Source organism: Marmota flaviventris, chromosome 7, assembly GCF_047511675.1.
Source record: "Marmota flaviventris isolate mMarFla1 chromosome 7, mMarFla1.hap1, whole genome shotgun sequence".
NCBI lineage: Eukaryota > Metazoa > Chordata > Mammalia > Rodentia > Sciuridae > Marmota > Marmota flaviventris.
In genome coordinates this window covers 138,620,872-138,640,263 of record NC_092504.1, presented here as the reverse complement: position 1 = coordinate 138,640,263, position 19,392 = coordinate 138,620,872, and positions in this window count along the sequence as shown.

The following is a 19,392-nucleotide window of genomic DNA, read 5'->3' as shown; positions in this document are numbered from 1 at the left end:
TCAAGGGGAGGTCCTGTGGTCATTGGAGACATGTCTTTGAAGGTCTCTGCCTCTCCCCTTCTCTCCTCAACAGGCCTGAAAGCAATGATCAGGGACCAAAACTTCCAAATCTGAGAACCAAACTAAAATCTTTTTAAGTCGATTATCTCAGGTACTCTTATGGTAATAGGAAGCTGACTAACAATTATATCTAGGTCAAGTACTGTTCCAAGTACTTATCCTCTGCAAAAACCTAACAGGCAGATCATATTGCTACCCACACTCTAGAGATGAGGAAATGAAAGCACAGAGAAGTCAGGCCTTTTGCTTAAGATCACACAGCTGTTAAGGGGTCAGGATTTGAACTCAGATGTTACATGACTGAATATCTCGTGTCACTTCAATTCAAGGAGAAGGCTGCTGATAGGGTGAAACATGATTTGTTAGGAACAAAAACTTGATGAATATATACCATTTGTTGAATGTCTTTCTCGGGACTGTGTCAACAGTAACATTTTCAATGAACAATTATTTAAACTCATCTGTTTCTAAAAGAAAAAAAATTAAATTACAGGAAATCACAACCATATTTTTCCTGTGGATCTGCCAATAACTAGTTTGTGTCCATATCATAAATCACTTGATTTATGAGTTTTTGCTTTTCCCAAATATGAAAGTTCTTTAAGATCATTTTGTTTTATTCTATGACACATTATATTTAAAGTCTATATGGATGGCAAAATTCTCAGAATTCATACAAAATTTCTTAGTTTTCACTATCTGTCCAAACCCACATAAATTGTGGAGGTACAAAGGAAGCTGTAAGATCAGTTATGGATCCAATCGAGGTCCTTATCGGACTTTATATTATTCAATTTTATGTTATTCTATACTCTTGGTTGTTATTTTAATCATTGGCCACTCGCCCTTTAAGGGGAAAATATTTCAGTACAATTTTCTAATATTTAAGTCAGAATTTTAATTATGGAGTAAATTATTTTCTCAGCTTAAACTAATAAAAAAATCTATGACAAAGAGAAGGAAGACAGACATGGAGGACGGGGGGAGGAAGAGGAGGACACAGAGTGAAAGGAGCAAACTCCCGGCCACCTCCAGCTTCCTGTTCGCTTCTGTCTGGGGGAGGGCGGGGGGGAGGGCGGGGAGGAGGCCTGGACACAGGGACAAGCAGCTTGGTCTAAGCATCCCCCATGATGGAGTTGATTACCGTGTCTCCCCCAGACGGGAACGGCTCTTCCTAGGAAGTGCCAACATCTGTTTAGAGGGAGAACATCTGCTAGGCAAGTGGCGGTGTTGGAGATAAGCTGCTTACTCAGACAGCGAGGACATGAGGAAGAAATTATAATAAACTGGAAAATTAAGATTAGGATCTGGGCATAATTAGCAGTTCTTTGTGTGCCAAATGCTGTATTTTTGAACACATAATTAATGAGGTTGGAAGCTCCCAGTGATTGTCAGCAACTCCAGCTGATAGTAGCTCAGCAGCCTGTTCACAAACATTTACTAGGCGGTGGGTCAGGCTTACTCAGGGTTAGTGCTTGCACTAACAATACTGACCAGCTTATGTGATTTCTAGGCGTTGTCCCTGACCACTTGCTGTGTGCTCAGTGGGAAGAATTTACAGTAGCTGGCTCCAGACAAGGGGCAACTGCTTTAAGATTGTGTGTGTGTGAAAGTGATAGTATGGAGTGCGTCATTATATAGATAACTATCATTTTTTTTTTTTTGTTTCACATGCATCATATTCCCCAATTCCAGCAATCCTTCGACATGGATCAGCCATAAAATCTCTCCAGTTTAAAATCTGAAATAATCTTCAAAAGATTAAATGGTTTGGGTCACACAATAAGACTTTTTAAAAATTCAGATATTTTACATAATGCTTTGAATAAACTCATGAAAACCCAAAACAGGGACCACAGAATTCTATTTTATACTAGAATCACACAGTAAAGCACCATTGTTAGCATGACATTAGAAGCAAACTCCAACAGGTCCCCAGCCATGCTCCATCCAACACACACACACATGCACGCACACCCCCACTCAAAGCCTTCAGCTCTTGACTACAAGTTTCAGAACATGCTAAGTTAGAATTCAGATCTCTGACCTTTCCATTATATTGGCACTATAATTTTCTTCTTTCAATCTGGAGAGAAAATTTAATGTGGCATAAATTCTTTTTTTTTTCCCTAAATAAATTGCATGGTTTTCAAGATCTAAGTTGGAAGGAATATGCATTCTCTTTTAATAATTTCAAATTATTATGTTGATAAAAGAAGTTTGTGTATAAGGTGGATTTATAAAACTCCAGGAAAAGATTATAAAGTAGATGAGGGCTAGAGTCTAGATTTCCACTGATTCTAAAAAACTATTCCTGTCATTCTTTCCAGCAAAGAATCCTGTATATAAACCCAAATGTCAAAAGAAAAGTATCAAATTTCTTCCCCATGTCAGGACAGGACTAGGCCAAATTGTCCAGGTTTATGCCTTGCTTCTTATGTTGATAATGAAGATGCCTCTGTGGAATCTGAATCCAGTAACTCTTCCTCTAAAACTGATAGCAAATGTCAACAGAAGGGTTTTGATTGGTCGATGGGTCTATGAACCACTTAGCAGGTGTCCTAAACTGAAAATGTCAGGGATACAGAATGAGTCTCTGATGAAACCCCTTCACAGGAACCTTGCAGTCTGAAGGGAAGGAAACCTGCGCAGGTGAACAAGAACACTAAAGTCCTGTACAAATGGGCACTAACAGTGCATGCAGTCCCAGAAAGATACATCTGTGTACTGATCCTTACTGTCCCCCAATTATGAACCTGTTAGTCCACTGAATACTACACGTAAACTTTACATCTGTTTCCTCCTTGACATTTCCAGTGTGTGTCTTGGTTTAGAAACTAATGTTTATAAGCAGAGAAAGAGACTGCAAGCTTAGCTCCTCACTCTTCACTGTGTGACATTTCTTGTCAGCTGGTGCCACCGCTGATTCAAAATTAAGAGAGAGATAGTGAAGGCTTTATTGGTTTCTCCTCAACTGAGGTTTCAATGATTGATGCCCACCCTGGCCTCAACGAGGTGGATCACTTGTGGGATAATGTGCATGAAGTCAATAAAGACTTTTGGTCATGGAAGTTCAAACAGAACTTGCTATTTAGTGCTACTGCCAGAGACAGAGCAGCTCACAAGTTTTCCTGAGGGACCAGAAACAACTGGAGAGGCACATATTCCTTAATAACGTTTTTATGATTTAGATACATGGTTTATAGCACAGAAAATTGAAGAGAGAGTCTCAAATATTCTGAAAATAGGACATAATCATAAATCAGAAATGGCATCAAAAGACAACTGATCTTGGTCTGAAAATACTTTAGGAAAAAAAAAAAAACTATTGCCAACCATTAAAAAAAACTAATGTTAATGTTTTAGCATAATTATCAAGTTTCAATCTGCTCATATGAAATACATGGAGCAGTATGTTGAGACCCTGAAGATGGACTTTGAAAAGGACACTTCTGAGAACCTGTACTGAGAAGGCCTCAAGTGCAACCTTTAACACGATAAGATGAAGATTATTTATAAATAGACTTTTTATTTACAGTAAAGGAGAGAAACTTCTTGCAACTTCTTTGAAATATTCCCAAATCAAAATCATCATAGCTCTAACGTGCCCAACCTCCAAGACTGGAAGAAGCCTTCATTCAAATTCTGAAACATCCTCAGAAATGTTTCTTGAGAAAAACCCTCACTATCCCCCACATCACCCTTTCTTTATCCATCTCACGACAGATACAGACATGCAGAGCCTTTTCCAGGGGCATTATGATTCACAAAGCGCAGCACCGCACATTTGTAGGATTCAGAAGTGTTCGAACCCGAGCTTTCCTCTACCCTTGTGCAGAGAGACTGATGTGATCCATAAAAATAAGAGTCTGTGAAATGAAAAACTTGAGAAATATTTATAACCTTTATGTCTAAGAATTATCATCTTTACTGTATTAGGAATCAAAAAATGTGTTCTGAGGTAAAAACTTTAAGAGTTTAAAGTGGCACAACAGTCAGGGGGGCAAATGGACAGGGGATGACCCCCGCAGCTGCCTGCGCTCCAGCTGCCCGGAAGAAGGCTCTGCACTGTGACCTCAGGTGTCCTCCACCCCAAAGCCCGAGAGGCGGCTACTGCAGGCCCCCGCTCTCAGGCCAAGAAAGGGAGGTGCAGCGGCTTTTAAAAAGTCAGAGAGATGAAGCAGGAGAGCAGACGTTCAAATTCACACAATCAGACCCAAAGCCCTAAAATTCTTAGTGACTTTTGACCCAATCAAAAATTCTACCATCTTCTAGAAATTTTTTCTAAGCAAATAGGGTAAAATCTTGAGGACAACATACATGTCAGATATCAGGATGTTGTTTGAGGAGATTCTAATTACCCAAATAAGACTTATATACGCTGTTTAACATGATTTCTCCATGAGCTTTCAAGATTTAGGAAACAATCAGGTACACTGCAATGTGGGCAAGCAATGTGTGAAATGTTAGCCCAAATTTATGCATAAAGTTAGGTTTGTATTACAGAGCAAACTGAGTGGCATACATATGAGATGTTAATGTTTACTTTTGCCTAGAGAAATCAGATATTCATTTATCTTTTTATAGTACTTTTGTGTTTTCAACATTTTCTCAAAAAATTATAACATGTACTTTATAAGTTGAAAGAATTGCATAAAATGTAATATAGTCATAAATCTGTAATCTTGTTAGTCACATTATACCTATTCAATTTTTATCCTCTGGTTTTCTACTTTTTATTTAATTTCTCTCTTTGGTATAATTTTTTGTCAACTTCTTGTCATTTTGTGCTTTTATTGTAAAATATCATAAATTCCAGTGGAATCTATCATAAAGATTTGAAAGGTAAATAGTAGAGTAGCCTCTTCTGAAACTCCATTCCATCCATCACCAGATCTAAAACACATGAACAAACTAACCCACAGACTTGGATACATGGTTCTTTTTAGTCAAGAAGCAAAACCATTATAGTGTCCTTTCATGTCTAATCCTCTGTCAGCTGAACATTTTACATAAATTATCACAAAGTATCATTTGATCTGAGAACATCTGCCAGAGCCTGGAACACATTTTTCCAGTCCTAACTTGAAGTTTGGGATAAGTATCATCCATGTTCTCCCAGACACTTGCATCTCAGTCAGCACCCTTATCTGCAGCTGATACACATGCCATGCATCTGCATAGAAGCTCAATACTTTCAAAAGCACTTTCACATGCATTCATTCAATTAATTGTCACAAAAGACACATACAAATTAAGGACCACTGGACAAATGGCACATAAAAACGTCACAACAGGCACTTATGTCTGATCCTCAATGTCATTGCATTTTCTAACAAAAGCAAGATACTTTCCTTAGCAGCACCAACAGAAGAGCAATACTGACCTCACATTGTGTGTTATAAATCAATATATTCAGCAAGGCACTTGGGAGTCCACTAGAATTTTGGTTTGTTCAAACTCAGCATTGTTCATTGCAACCAGAAACCAAGATAAAAATATTCTGCAAGCTCATGTGTATGTGTGTGTATGTATCTACTTATATGTGTGCACATATGCCTTTAGCATGTCATGCCCAGCAGAAATTGGCTGAAATGTGTTTGTGCACACTAAGCACACAGAACACACAAACACAGACTTTCCCTGCTAAGAATAATTAAGCTAAAGATGTTCTCTTGCTGTAGGATGAAACACAGATTTCTCATTAAAAGTCAAATCTTTCCATTCAAAAGACAGAATAAAATGTTCCTTTTTTTAAGAAACCCAGATGGCTACATGTATGCTTTGAAAACTTTCTGCTTGAGGATTCTCTTTCTGCCTCAGTCTCTGACACTCTCCCTCCCAGCACTCTCACCTGACTTCTCTCCGTCCTGCCTTAAGGAGAAGGCCATTTCCTTCTCCTAAGTCTCTCCTCAGTGGCTCTCCATTCTCTCCAAGGGCTCCCTCGCCAACTTGCATCCTGCTCCCCGACCCCTGCAGCCCCTCTCTCCTGTGCTTCACCAGCCAAGTGTCCCTGAAGGCACTAGTGACGGAGCTTCTCCCTCCGTTTTTCAGTGCTTAGGTTTAATCAGAAGTTACAAACAGAGGTGAATCTTCCTGATGCCATGACCCTTTCCTCACCCGTTAAACTTGCAATCCATATGTAATGGTCAAAGACCAGAGAGCTATTTTAGCAGCAAGATAATTGGCATCACGAAAAAGTGGGGTATTCGGAAGATGTGGGACAGCCTAGCACAAGGCGATAGCAATGGAGGTAAAAGCCCAAAAGCTTGCAACAGATGAGACGTCTCCCCATACTTTCAGCAAGTTTCTTTTAGTAGGGCCATTCCCCAGATCATTTTATTGTAGGCTTTCTACTAAAGTCATAAAGTAAAAGATTCTTGAATAAATACACAAGCTCTAAGGCATTGGCATCACGAATGTGTTTAATGCATCACATTTGAGCCCAGAGTTCCTGAAACGTGTAAAAACGACTGAGCTTGCCTGTGAAAGTGTCCGTCTTAGGAGAGTGATCAGAAATGTCAGTGCTCTCAACTATCACTTTGAATGTGTGCAAAGCATTACCCTCAGACTGAAAGATCCAGAAATCAGCCTTCTTTGCTCTCACATGTGCACAGTTTTGACTTTGGCAAAAAAATGGGCATTTTGCCTCTAAAAACAACAAGTGGTTGTATTCTGCACATTCTCATCTCCTCCTGATGACACCCCTGATTGCGTCTAACCTGCCAGCAGAGCTGGACTGGAAAACAAGAGCTTTCATTTGGCCACGAGAACAAAGAACAATTGTTTCTGTTAAGCAGTGAAGTTTCTAATGTAGCCAGAGGTTACAGAAACGAATCCTCATAAGGGAAGAAGAAAAAATTTCCCCATCATGTCAGCACTGTCGGTGACCAAAGCCATACTCCAATGTATGACCTGTGGCCCTCAAAGCAGAGGAATATTTCTTCCGCTATAAAGTGAGTGTTATTTGATTAAATGAATGTTTCTCTAATAAATAGCATACTAAAGGTCTTTCAAAAAGCTCCGAACAACCGTCTCATCTGGAGCCAAATAAAAGATATATTGGCAAAAACAAAACTTTCATCCAAATTAATAATGTCTTTATATATCCCTGTCCAGATCTGCACTGGCTCAAGGGTTGGGAGGCATCCCATAATGGTTCCCTTCCACAAGTCATCCGGCAAAGCCAGCGTCTGCATCGAGGTTTGCAGCCCTCATTCTGAGGGTGTCTTTGTCTTCCTGTCCATTCTGACTTTGTGATACTCCCTTGATGATCACAAAAGGACAGTTTTAGGAGGCAATGCAAAGGCACTTTGGATCCCATTTAAAATTTAAAAATAAAACACCACCTAAGTCCAATTCCAGATATACCCTGTCGCCTCCCTGCTCCCTTTCTGAATCTTCACTACTTTTCCCTTTTCAAAATCTGATTTGTTGGCAGGGATATGATACCTGCTTATTGTGCAAACAGAAATAGTAAAGAGGAAAAGCCCACTGATAGTTCAGGAGCTTGCATGAGTTGAGCATCTTGGGCCACCACCCTGGGGGCACCCTCCCAGGTGTGAGATCATTGCTCTTTGGACACTTGCTGGTATCCTTCTTACTAGTGGCTGGGGAATGACACAGGCAGTCACTCTCTCCCAACCTGGGACTTGCCCATACCACACGACCTCTGGTAAGGTGGTAAATGAGAAAATTCACTCCTTCTTGTACTATATCAAGTAATAACTTGAACGATGAACACAAATTAAATTGCCATTATACCTCCACAATCCTGTGGTCTTTAATTCAAACTAATTTCTCTCTGAAAATGAAATATATTAAAACTTGCTGCTGTGGTTGGATAACTCTCCCCCAGGGACCCAAGTGCTGAATGCTTGCTCTCCAGCCTTTGGCACTACTGGGAAGTGGTGGAACCTTCTGGAGGTTGACCTGAGGGGGATACTGGGACCCTGCCCTTGCCTCCCAGCCCCTCAGCCGTGCTGTGCATCCCTGACACCCTCTGCCTCGCCACAGACCAGAGGCAGCACCACTGAGAAGCGTGGACTAAGGACTCGGAAACAATGAGCCAAAAGAAACACTTGCTGTTGGAAGCCGACTGTGTATTTTGTCACCGTGACTAAGAGCCGACTGACACTCATCATCCCAATGCCAGCTCTATAGACTTACTTCCTAGCCAATCAGGAGCACAAAACTCTGACTCGTCTCTGCAGCAGGCCCACAGCTATGGGCCTGGATTTCCTGGTTTACTAAGTCAGGTATTCCATAATAATTCAGTTACAACAGTAATTGTTTACTCTGTTTACTTATTTCTTCTAATTGCTATAAATATGTTCTTGAATCTAACCACTTCGCAAGAGTTTATTTTAGGGTACATTCCTTAGGACAAAAGATAAGTAGCTATAATGAAAAAAACCCAGAGGCCCAAAGGAGGCCAAAGCTGCTCTCCCTCGGGTAACATGTAGGAAGGGTGATGGGTGATGCTCCTCGATGCCGCCCAGGTACTCTGCAGCTGGGGAAGCCCTGCCTGTTTCAACCAGGTTTCCACTTCTGTGTCTAAAGTGACTGCTGCTGTTGTCACCATGACTCAGCCAATTTGAAATAGAAAATGGGGAGTTCAGGAAAGCACTTGGTCTCTGAGACCTCCCAAGGTCTCAGATGTGTGGCACACATCAGCTCTTTCAAACCAGCAGGATCTGGAGAGATTCTCAAAGGTGTTTCTGCACAGAGACAGCCCTCGTTAATGGATTACCGTGGGTTGCAACGTATGGGAAACACATGGTCTTGACAACTGCCATTTGTCTATGTCACCTTGGGTACGGTGCAATTCCTCTCTGGACCTACATCTCTTCATATACAAAATTTTAAAGTCCAATGACATCATTTCTGAGGTCCCCTATGGCTTTAAATTTTATTATTATGTTTAAAAACCATGCATATGTAAGACTAACAATGCAGTACAGATGAGGAATTTAGAAACAATAGATATTTGTCGTATTTTCCTGAGATTGGGAGAAACTGCTCCCTTTTCAATGTTTACGGTTTTATATTATCCAAAGTGGGCGCCAAGTATCATTACTCCCTTGATCAGAGTCATCTACCCTGCCAATGTGACCACTCCATTCCTGCCCACTCACTCTTGCTGCAGGGTGGCTGAAGAGATCACAGGGCTGCCAGGCACCAGGCTTCTTTCTTAACATAGATAAGAGGCGACAATTTATCCCGTACTTTGGAGGAAATGGCACAGCAAGATTCAGTCTGCTAAGTTCCTGAAAACTTCATTAAAATCACGGTTACCCCAATTTCACAGGGCTAATCTCCTTCCTGTGCCTTACCAAGCCTTCCAACATACTCACTATTTCTTGATCATTTCGTGCAATGATATCATCAATAATAGTAGTCTAATAAGCCGTCCTGCAGAACGTACAGGCCGTCCAGACCCTTTGGACTAGATTATGACAAAGACCAGGAGCATCACACGGCCCTGGGGGAAAGTTCGCAACGTATGTTGCTGAACATCAATGCAAACCAGTTTTGATTTCCCTCATAATGCTTAGGATCTTGGGAAAGTCAGTGGACTTCAGTAGGCTTTTTTTTATAAGATAAGGATTAAAACTAGGTTCTATCTCCTAAATTGCTAAAAACATTAATGAAAGTTTATAGATATAAAATGTCTAGCACAGCTTCTGATAAAGAGCAAGTACTTTGATAAAGGGTAAGTACATTGTCAATGCTCTTTTATTGTCTTAAGCATGAACGCTTTTCAAATTTGCAAACAAATTATAAAGAGACTGATGTCAGTCTGAAGACAGAATTCCATTCTATTTGAAGTAATCAAAATAAAGGGCTTTGAACAGAAGAGGTCTGTGCCTCTCTAACAATAATAAGGCCCAAACATGTATAATGTGACCAGTGATGCCCACTTTGTCCACGGGGGTCACCTAAACTCATGAACCCTTTGAAGAAACACTTCAAAAGCACTGATGGCTGGTCACCTCTCTCACATTTAGAGTCTATGAGAGTTTTATGCTCAATAGACAGTTACCCAATCTGCCTCACTTCTGAAATGACTGGGTTTAAAAACTTATAATGATCCTCTGACAATACTTCTTTATTAAACACATTTGATAGTCTGTGCTTGACACGTTACACGGGCCACAGAAACTAAGAGAACGAGAACGGCTTCTAACGTGAGTGCAGGGCCCTCTTTCTTTCTCAGCCACTGTAATGATCTGCTAGTTTCACATCCTCAAGGGGAGCAAGGAGAATGTTCACCAAGGTCTGTCCAATTCTCCTTCTGCAGGGGACATTATTTAAAGGGAAAGTAGCATTGTATGTGCTTGATCAAGTCCCAACCTCTATAGGAAGGTAAGAATTCTTGGGAAGTTAACAAATTCAGTTTCTCCAATGTGAAGGAGGTGTAACTCACATTATAAAAAACAAGTATTCTATAGTAACTATAATCCTGAGTGTTAGCAATCACTATCATAGTACATAATGTTAAAATTACCATTCATTTCATTTCTCCAGCAACAAAATAACTGGATTTTATGTCTTTTCCATTATTAAAATATTGCTCTTCTTCATGTAAGTTCATATAACTTGACATAATAATTTGTGCCTAAGGAAGAAAAATTTATTTTTGAAATCTTTTCTAAACTGAAACAATCATCATAAAGCATTTACTGTGTTTATTTTGTTTGTTTGTTTGTTTGTTTTAAAGCAAATCATTTCAGGGGCTGGGTTGTGGCTCAGTGGCAGAGCACTTGCCTAGCAAGTGTAAGGCCGTGGGTTCGATCCTCAGCACCACATAAAAAATAAATAAATAAAGATATTATGTCCATAAAAAAAAAAGCAAATCATTTCAAATTACACAAGAAACTCACTTATTCTATTCATTAATGATTTTCCTCGCTTTGTCAGCACAGAAAGTACCACAACTGAACTGCACATCCGCGTGGATGAAGTTCTCCCTCGTTCTCGGAGGCTTTGCTGCTTAATTCCCATTCACATTTTTTTTTTTAAACGGTCTGTATCTCCTCTGTTTTATGCATCTTTCTTGGTACTAAGTTTGGCCTACCTGTCTAATCAGTGCTCTGAAAGTAGGTAAGCAACATTGATTCATGCTAATATTAACTTCCTACGCTTTCAGAGGAGTGAATGCAGCACAAACATCATCTCCTCCTGCCTCAAAACAGAGAATGGAATCTCATTCTTCCTCTATATTCCTTTGAGATGTTATTAGGTGAACTGAACACACTTGTGGAAACTATAAAACTGGTAAGCAAAGTTTTAGCTTCCTTTGTAGATTTCTTGATCTTGGAAGGCTTATCTGAAGCTGATGTGTTGGGCCGGGGGGCGCACCATTGTATTTTCTCTTCATGCAAAACAAAAGCAGGCTCTTTAATCTCTTGCCTAGTTCCAGTGAAATCTGGCCAAGAAAATATTCCAGTCAGTAAAAATTAGCATGTGAAGGTACTGTACAGAAAAAATAACCTCGTTCCCAATCACATTTTTCAAGGTCTGGTCGGCAATTAGTGGAAAAGTCAGGATTGCTTTACAGGACCTTGTAACTAAAAGGTAAGTTGATTTTTTTTTCTTTAATAGATCTTGGAACTTTTTTGGGGGAGGGGGGATAAAAATAATTGCTGAATGAGGAAGTTTTATTAAAATTCTTAAAGAATTTTTCAACTATGGAAATACTGTGTTAAAGAGTAAAGTTGCACTGAATCTATTAAAAATAATAAAACCCAATACATGAATGCAACACGTTCATTATAAGGCTACACATGGTAGCATAATAGGTACACACTTGTACCACATTCCACGCATCCTTCCTTGGTTAATTTCAATGAGTCCTACTACCAGACAAACGTACTGTAGATTAATGCTTCAGTTAGTTTGTAAATGCAAACCCATTATTATAACACAGGTACATAAATATACATGAAGAGAGATCATTTAGCATCGATTCATATTTAGTCAATATTTGAGCATCTAGGTCATGGTGAATACTTGAATAGGTATATCTAACACAAATTAGCTCATTTTCTCAAAAGCTAATAGAGGGTTGTACTCAAGATCATGGTTTGAGGCTGGAAGTGTTAGTGGTGCCAGGCCTTGCGCTTGATCCCTAGCACTGCAAATAAAGAAGAAAAGCAAAAAAGACAGGAACAGAAAAGAAATAAACTCACGTCTCTAGAACCAGACACTCCAAGTTCAAATTTAAACTATTAATGACTAGTTGCATGACCTTGAACACCAAGCCCTATCCTCACTATGCCTCAGTTTTCTCACCTGAAGAATGGGGATAATAATTTTAAATGCATACATGTAAATTCTCAGAGCCATGTTCAGTAGATATTACCTATTAATATTTAGGATGTGAATATTATTTTTGAGCTATGATACAAGGAAATTAAAGCTCAGTCATTAACTTGTCAAAGTTTTCTCAGGTATCTGTGATGAAGAAACCTGCATGTTTATGTTGTCTAGCTCAGAAGAATGAGGACATCCTTTGATTTCAAACTGGCATAATTAGGAAATTTACAATTATTAGGTTTACTTTTAGGCAGATATTGCTTGCTTTAATGGGGCTTCTCACCTGCAGCCTTGCTGAGGGAATAATGCTTTAAACTAATCTTCAGACCAAATCCTGTGACACACACAAATTTTTTCGTAGGAATGAACTCAGGGGCACTCGACCACTGAGCCACATCCCCAGCCCCATTTCATAATTTTATTTAGAGACAGGGTCTCACCGAGTTGCTTAGTGCCTCGCCATTGCTAACACAGGCTTTGAACTCTCGATCCTCCTGTCTCAGCCTCCTGAAGCTCAATGAAGTGCAAGATCTCTACACCTTTATGTGTGCAGCAGCATCCTGCCTCCAAGGCTAAAGCAAACCAGAGAAGACGAGCTCCTAGAGGCCGCATCCAGCTACCAAGCTTCAGTGACACCCTCAGACGAGCACACTCAGACCCGAGGCTTGGGGGTCCTAAACGACAGAAGATATGGGCTATCAAGGTCACTATTTTCCAAAATCCTGTCCATGTAGGAGCCCAACATCAATCTATCTAGCCAATCCCAGATCCACATATTGAACACAACTAATTTTGCCAGTGAAAAGACATTTCTACATCCAACGCGCTAATGATCACCCCATCTGGTGTTGATCTGAGATGGAGAGTGTGGAAGCTTGGATGAGACACCTAGGAAGTGTGGGATTTTGATTGGACTCTTTCAAAATCCAGCCAACTTCCCCCTCACAGCATGTGTATATGTACATTTGGTTATTTTAAATTTTAACTAACCACAATCCACCCCTCCTCCACCCCTACTCCACAGATTAAACTGAGCACGTGCATACACACACACACACACACACGCACGCACGCAAACACAACACTGTCTATGCTGATGTCTTTTAAACTACATACAGTACAGTGTATTCTTCTTTCATTCCCTAGTGATTTCTTCCTCTAAGGTGACATTGAGAGATCACTTGTCCACTTCAGCTGAAATGGCCGTTATCACACAGATATCAAAATCATTCCTATTTTTTTCTTTTCAGTACTGGGAATTGGACCAGATTTGCTCTACATGAGCTACATCCCCAAACCTTTTGATTTTGTTATTTTGAGGCAGGGTCTTGCTAAATTGCCCAGACTGGCTTCAGATGTGTAATCCTCCAGCCTCAGCCTCCAGAGTCACTGGGATTGCGGGAGTGAACCAACTGTGTCTGGCTCAAATTCCTAATTTCTAATTGAACAATATCCCTTTACCTGACACTAGTTTAGATCAACAAAGGGCAATTCTATTGTGCGTCAATATCAAATCCTACTAGATATTACCTTCACTTCCTTCTAGTGCTAGATTATGTGTTATTTAACTACACTGAGAGCTATAGACTTCTACCCCTTTTACTACCTTCTCCCAGACAATTGGAAGTGAATGGAACTTGTAGAACCTCATTAAGAAATAACCCCAACTAAAAGTACTCAAAATCACAACTGTTAAAGAAACATGAGCTGCACTTTGCCCCAAGACCTGATCTCCCAGCACTACTAGGATGACCTCATCACGCTGCCCTTCGCCAGGACCACAACGTCACTTCACTGGGTCTCCTTCCACTGATCCTCTCACAACTGTCACCCTTTGGGTTCTCCAACTCCACTCCTGTATGGATATCCATCATCTTCTCTGGTCATCTTTCTCAGTCTACTTTTGGGGTTCTGCTTTTCTCTACTAATAAAATAAGACCTAGCCAGACACGGTGGCGCACACCTGTAATCCCAGCATGCTGGGGAGGCTGAGGCAGGAGGATCACAAGTTCAAAGTCAGCCTCAGCAAAAGTGAGGAACTAAGCAACTCAGTGAGACCCTGTCTCTAAATAAAATGCAAAATAGGGCTGGGGATGTGGCTCAGTGGTCAAGTGCCCCTGAGTAAAATCCCCGGTAACCAAACATAAAAAAATCAAAAAAAAAAAAATTAAATAAATAAGACCTGGAGAATTAAGAATTCAATATCACCTAATTATAACTGGTGGAACCAGAATTTGAACCTATGTCTTTGGAAATGTGACCTCGTGCCCTTTCCAATATAGTATGATGCCTCCACCCAAAATATTTAATAACTATAATGTTTAGCTACAAGGATAACTGTGTGGTATATGCTTTTATTATATAGTATGCAATCATATTATCCAAAATAAAATATAGAAAAGTCTAAGGTAATCACAGATCAATTCATCAAAAATTGCCATCAGAAATGTGTGCATTCCCTATATCTTTTTAAAATTTTGATTGGGAATGATATTGTGGTACTGTTTCTGGTTTTGTTTCTTTCTCATTGACCTCATTCACCAATAAACTTATTAATCTGCCTGCATTTACTGAATGTATATTCAAATTTACATGCATAATTTGTTATCCTCAAAACATCAAGTTAGGTGTTATTTTCTCCATATTACAAATAAAAATATTTCATTCCAGTGGCCTCAAATAATATATGACAAAGCTTGAAAAAGAGAATATTAAAACTGTTTCTAGGGGCTGGTGTTGTGACTCAGTGATAGAATGCTTGTCTAACACATATGAGGCACTGGGTCCAACCCTCAGCACCACATAAACATGCATAAATAAATAAAATAAAGGTATTATGTCCATCTACAACTAAGAAAACAGTTTTTTTTAAACTGTTTTATAGGTTTTAAGTTCATTAATTGCCCAAAGAACTTTAAAACAAACAAACAAAAAACTTTGCATAGTGCTGTGATGCACAACTGTAATCTCAGTGACTCTGAAGGCTGAGGCAGGAGGATCACAAGTTTAAAGACGGCCTTAGCAAAATAGCAAGGCCCTAAGCAACTTAGGGAGATCCTATCTCAAAATATGAAAAGATTGGGGGTGTGGCTCACTGCTCCACTGCTCAAGGGCTCCTGGGTTCAATCCCCAGTACCCCCGCCAAAACAAGAAACCTCAAATAATGCAGATTTCTATTTTAAAACTGAGAATGACCCATTCTAATAGTCATCAGCTTTCTCTGTCCAGGTACTTTCTTTCTTCATGGACTTCTTACAATTTTCCCCCACTAAGTTCGAGAATTGTTCCCTGGCAAGCCATTGATTAGCCTGAGGTTTCCATGAATAATGTTCCCTATAAATGAGTAGAACTCCTGTAATTAAGGCTAATAGTACTTGTGCTGTAACCAGTATGAGCTTTGAGTACCAATATTATGTGCTTAATATACTTTTCTGTCTGTACCTTATAATTTTTCCACTAAAGGAAATATAAAATAGCCTCATATTTAATAAACACAAGATGCATGGAACTTCCTGGATTATATGCACGCACTATACACTGAGAAAAATATAGAAATTACGCTTCTATGTTTGGATGTCCTCTCTTCTACAGCTCTGTGTAGTTATCCACAGAACGACAGAATCAAGTGCACACTTACTATGCCATGGTGTGCACTATCTGTAAGTCTTCTGATACAGTACCTGTTTCTAACTCATCATAAAGATAACACATGTTATCTTAAGATAATGATGTACATACTATGAAAAATAATGATGTACATACTGTGCATTAGTATATATAATATATACATGTGCATGTGTGTGTGTGTGTGTATGTGTGTACACACACTTAACTAAGGGGGGGAAATGAAGTTACTAATCAACAAGAATTGTTTTCAGTGTTTTGAGTTAGAAGTGAGAATTTTTACCTTCTATTACCCAGTTCTGGAAAATCTTAAGACTGAAGTTGAAGACCACAGGAGGAAAGTTAACAGAAAAGAACACATAAGAATATCCTAAAATACTGCTCTTTTTAACCTGAAGAACTTTTTGAAAACAAAATGCAAGGGCTGAACTCTCCTTGGTGCATTTATACCTCTCCTGTGCCATCTAGTGTTTTTAGGTGATCACTAGGAATCCAGAGACCAAAGTAACCTGTTCACACATTAGCTGACCATTCAGCCCATCTCACATTCAGCCTCAGGCAAGCAAACAAGTAACTTAAACGTGGCTGCAAAAAGATGGTTTTATAGGGTTATGAAAAATTACAAAGGAATAGGACTTTAATAGCAAAGAAGAAAGCTTGAAGGTTAAGTTCAGGAACTATGGTTAACAGATATTGAGAAAATAAAGCATAATTGAGACTTTGCGTCTCATTAGATTCACATACAGTATAATAAGAGTGGAATTTTCATCTAAGGCTGCGCATCTGATGGGGGAAAGTAATACGAGGAGAACAGAGCGAAACAGAACTGTCCTTCCTTACTCATGGTCGAACACTTCTGCCTCCCTGTGGCTTGGATACTATACCAGATTCGGTCCTTGCACCACAGTTGGCCACTTCATTCATGCCCAAAGAGTGGGATCCTGCTTTCCTACTTTTACACAAATGTTCCACTGAGAGCACAAACTCTCTCCATGAAACCAGGTAGGGACCTTCTACTGCAAGACCTTGGATTTTAATCCTTTCTAGAAATACTGTTCCATCAGACATAAATTATCCCATAGATGTAGAAATATTTGTTTCTCAATTTATACCTGATATCTCTGATTTGAGAAACACTGATTTACATTACACTAAGTAATGAAAATTCACACTACTTAAGGAATAGAGACACCTTTTAAAATGTGAATTACATGAATGACCCATTATTGCACTGATAAATTACCCGTCTGATCAAGTTACCATTTGTAGAGCTTTAAAACGTGCCAAGGCCTATCTATGCTCAACTCTTTCTTTGCATTATCTCACCCAAACCCCACAAGCACCACACTGGGAAACTGAGGCTTAATCAGGTAAGTTGAGGTTACTTGCCCGAGTCACAACGCCTCATAAATGACAGAACATGACGCGTTCCTGATCTGTGACGCGCAGCTTCCTGCTGTAAGCACTCCCTCCCACAGGGTCCAAGCTCCTGATTCACATTTCCACGAAAGAAAAACACTTGAGTTCTGTCAGAATGGAAGACCCTCCTTTGGCAACACGAGGGAACATCTCACTGGGTGAGCCCGCAGTGCTTTCTAGCCTACCATTGTCCCATTGTCTCGTTCAGTTTTTGTCAGCATCCACATAATAACAATCAAAAAAAATGGGATCACAATGAAGGCGTCTCAGCTCAAGGTCAGCTCTCCTTTTCAGTAGCATAAACCGAGTTCCAGGGGAGTTCAGGGGAGCTCATTAAACAAGGCAACTCAGGATGTAACTCCAAGCACAGCCCGTTAAGGTAAATTACAAGCAAATTCCATTCTGGTGGGTGGACTCAGACTCAAACTGTTCAACAAACCTTTCTCTGCAGGCATCACTGTCTTTAGTACTTCTTGTCAGCTCAACAGCATCAAGGCCAGTGCTGGCAATGACTCTCGACAACTGTACCTTAAATCCAAAACTGAGCCGTTCTGCTAAAATCAAATGTGTTTTTCATCTCTGGAGGAACAAGTTTACCCTGCGTGAGGCCTCAATACATCCACTTTTAATTTTAATAAACACTGTTCTTCAGACAGATGTGGCTAACCCACAAAACTTAGCCCTAGAAATTCTGCTTCCTGGCTTTCTGTCCCCCTCTTAGCTTTACCTGCCCTCTCTTCCCCAAGTTATTGATCAAAGGAGCCCCAGCTGAGAGCCTGAAGTTCCCAAAGTGTCGGTCCCCATACCCTTCTACCATGTTCCTCTCTACAGGAAAATGCTACAGGCCAAATTGTACACCCTTGAAATTCATGTTAAAGTGGTCCTAACCCTCAACGTGATGCTATCTGTTGACAAGACCTCCATTTAGGAGATGATTAGGTTTAGAGTATTTCTGAGGGAAAGCCATCACAAGGGAATTAGGGTCCAGAGAGCTTGCTCTGTGTGTGTGTGTGTGTGTGTGTGTGTGTGTATTTAACGTGACAACACAGAAGAAGCCATCCTTGCAAGCCAAAGAGCCCTCACTAGAACCCAGCCACTCTGTGGCCTGATATCAAATTCTAGTCTCCAGAGCCGAGAGAAAATAAGTTTCTGTATTTAAGCCACCCAGTAGTTTCCTCTGACAGCCGGAGCAGACTCATCAGAGGTGCCATGCACATTGATATATGAAACACACCCACCATCTGGTTCTGGGATTCATATTATCCACCAATGCACATTTTAAAATAATTAAGACATGTTTCTACGTATTATCAGATCAACTACTGCCCCCATCTGGGGTCCACTTTTAGTCCACAATTGCTCTGGGGAGGAAGAAGATTTCACTGCAAACAAAAGTCACTGGGAAGACTATCATGAAGGAGCCACATAGAAGACCAGTTTAGCAAAGTGAACAGGTAGAAACAGGCAAAAATCAAGACCTAAAACCAAGGCTGCCAGAGAGAAACCAAACCAAAACTAAAACCAAAGCTGCCAGAGAGAAAACAAACCAAAACCAAAGCTGTGAGATCCACACATGGAACTAAGAACATCATGCACCTTTTGGAATTTTAATAAGAACTCTATAGAAGTATGTACTTTTCTATTGCATGCAAAATTATGTGTGTGTATATTCATTGTTGTTGTTGTTGTTAGATAATCATTATTCTTTGAAGAGAATCTAGTTCTTTCATGAGCTTCAAAAAAAAAAAAAAAAGGTCTTTATCTAAAATGTTTAAGACAAAATAGAACCAGAGAGTAAAATTATTGATACATGGTTAAGGGGGAAATTGCCAATTAAAAAACACAATGGTCCTTGACAGGATGCAGGGCAAGGCTCCAACCTCAGGTGGGATGAACAGAAAAGAAAAATAGGGAGATGTGACTCCTGAAACCTCTGGATTGAGAGTCTGGCCAACATGCTCAGAAGTA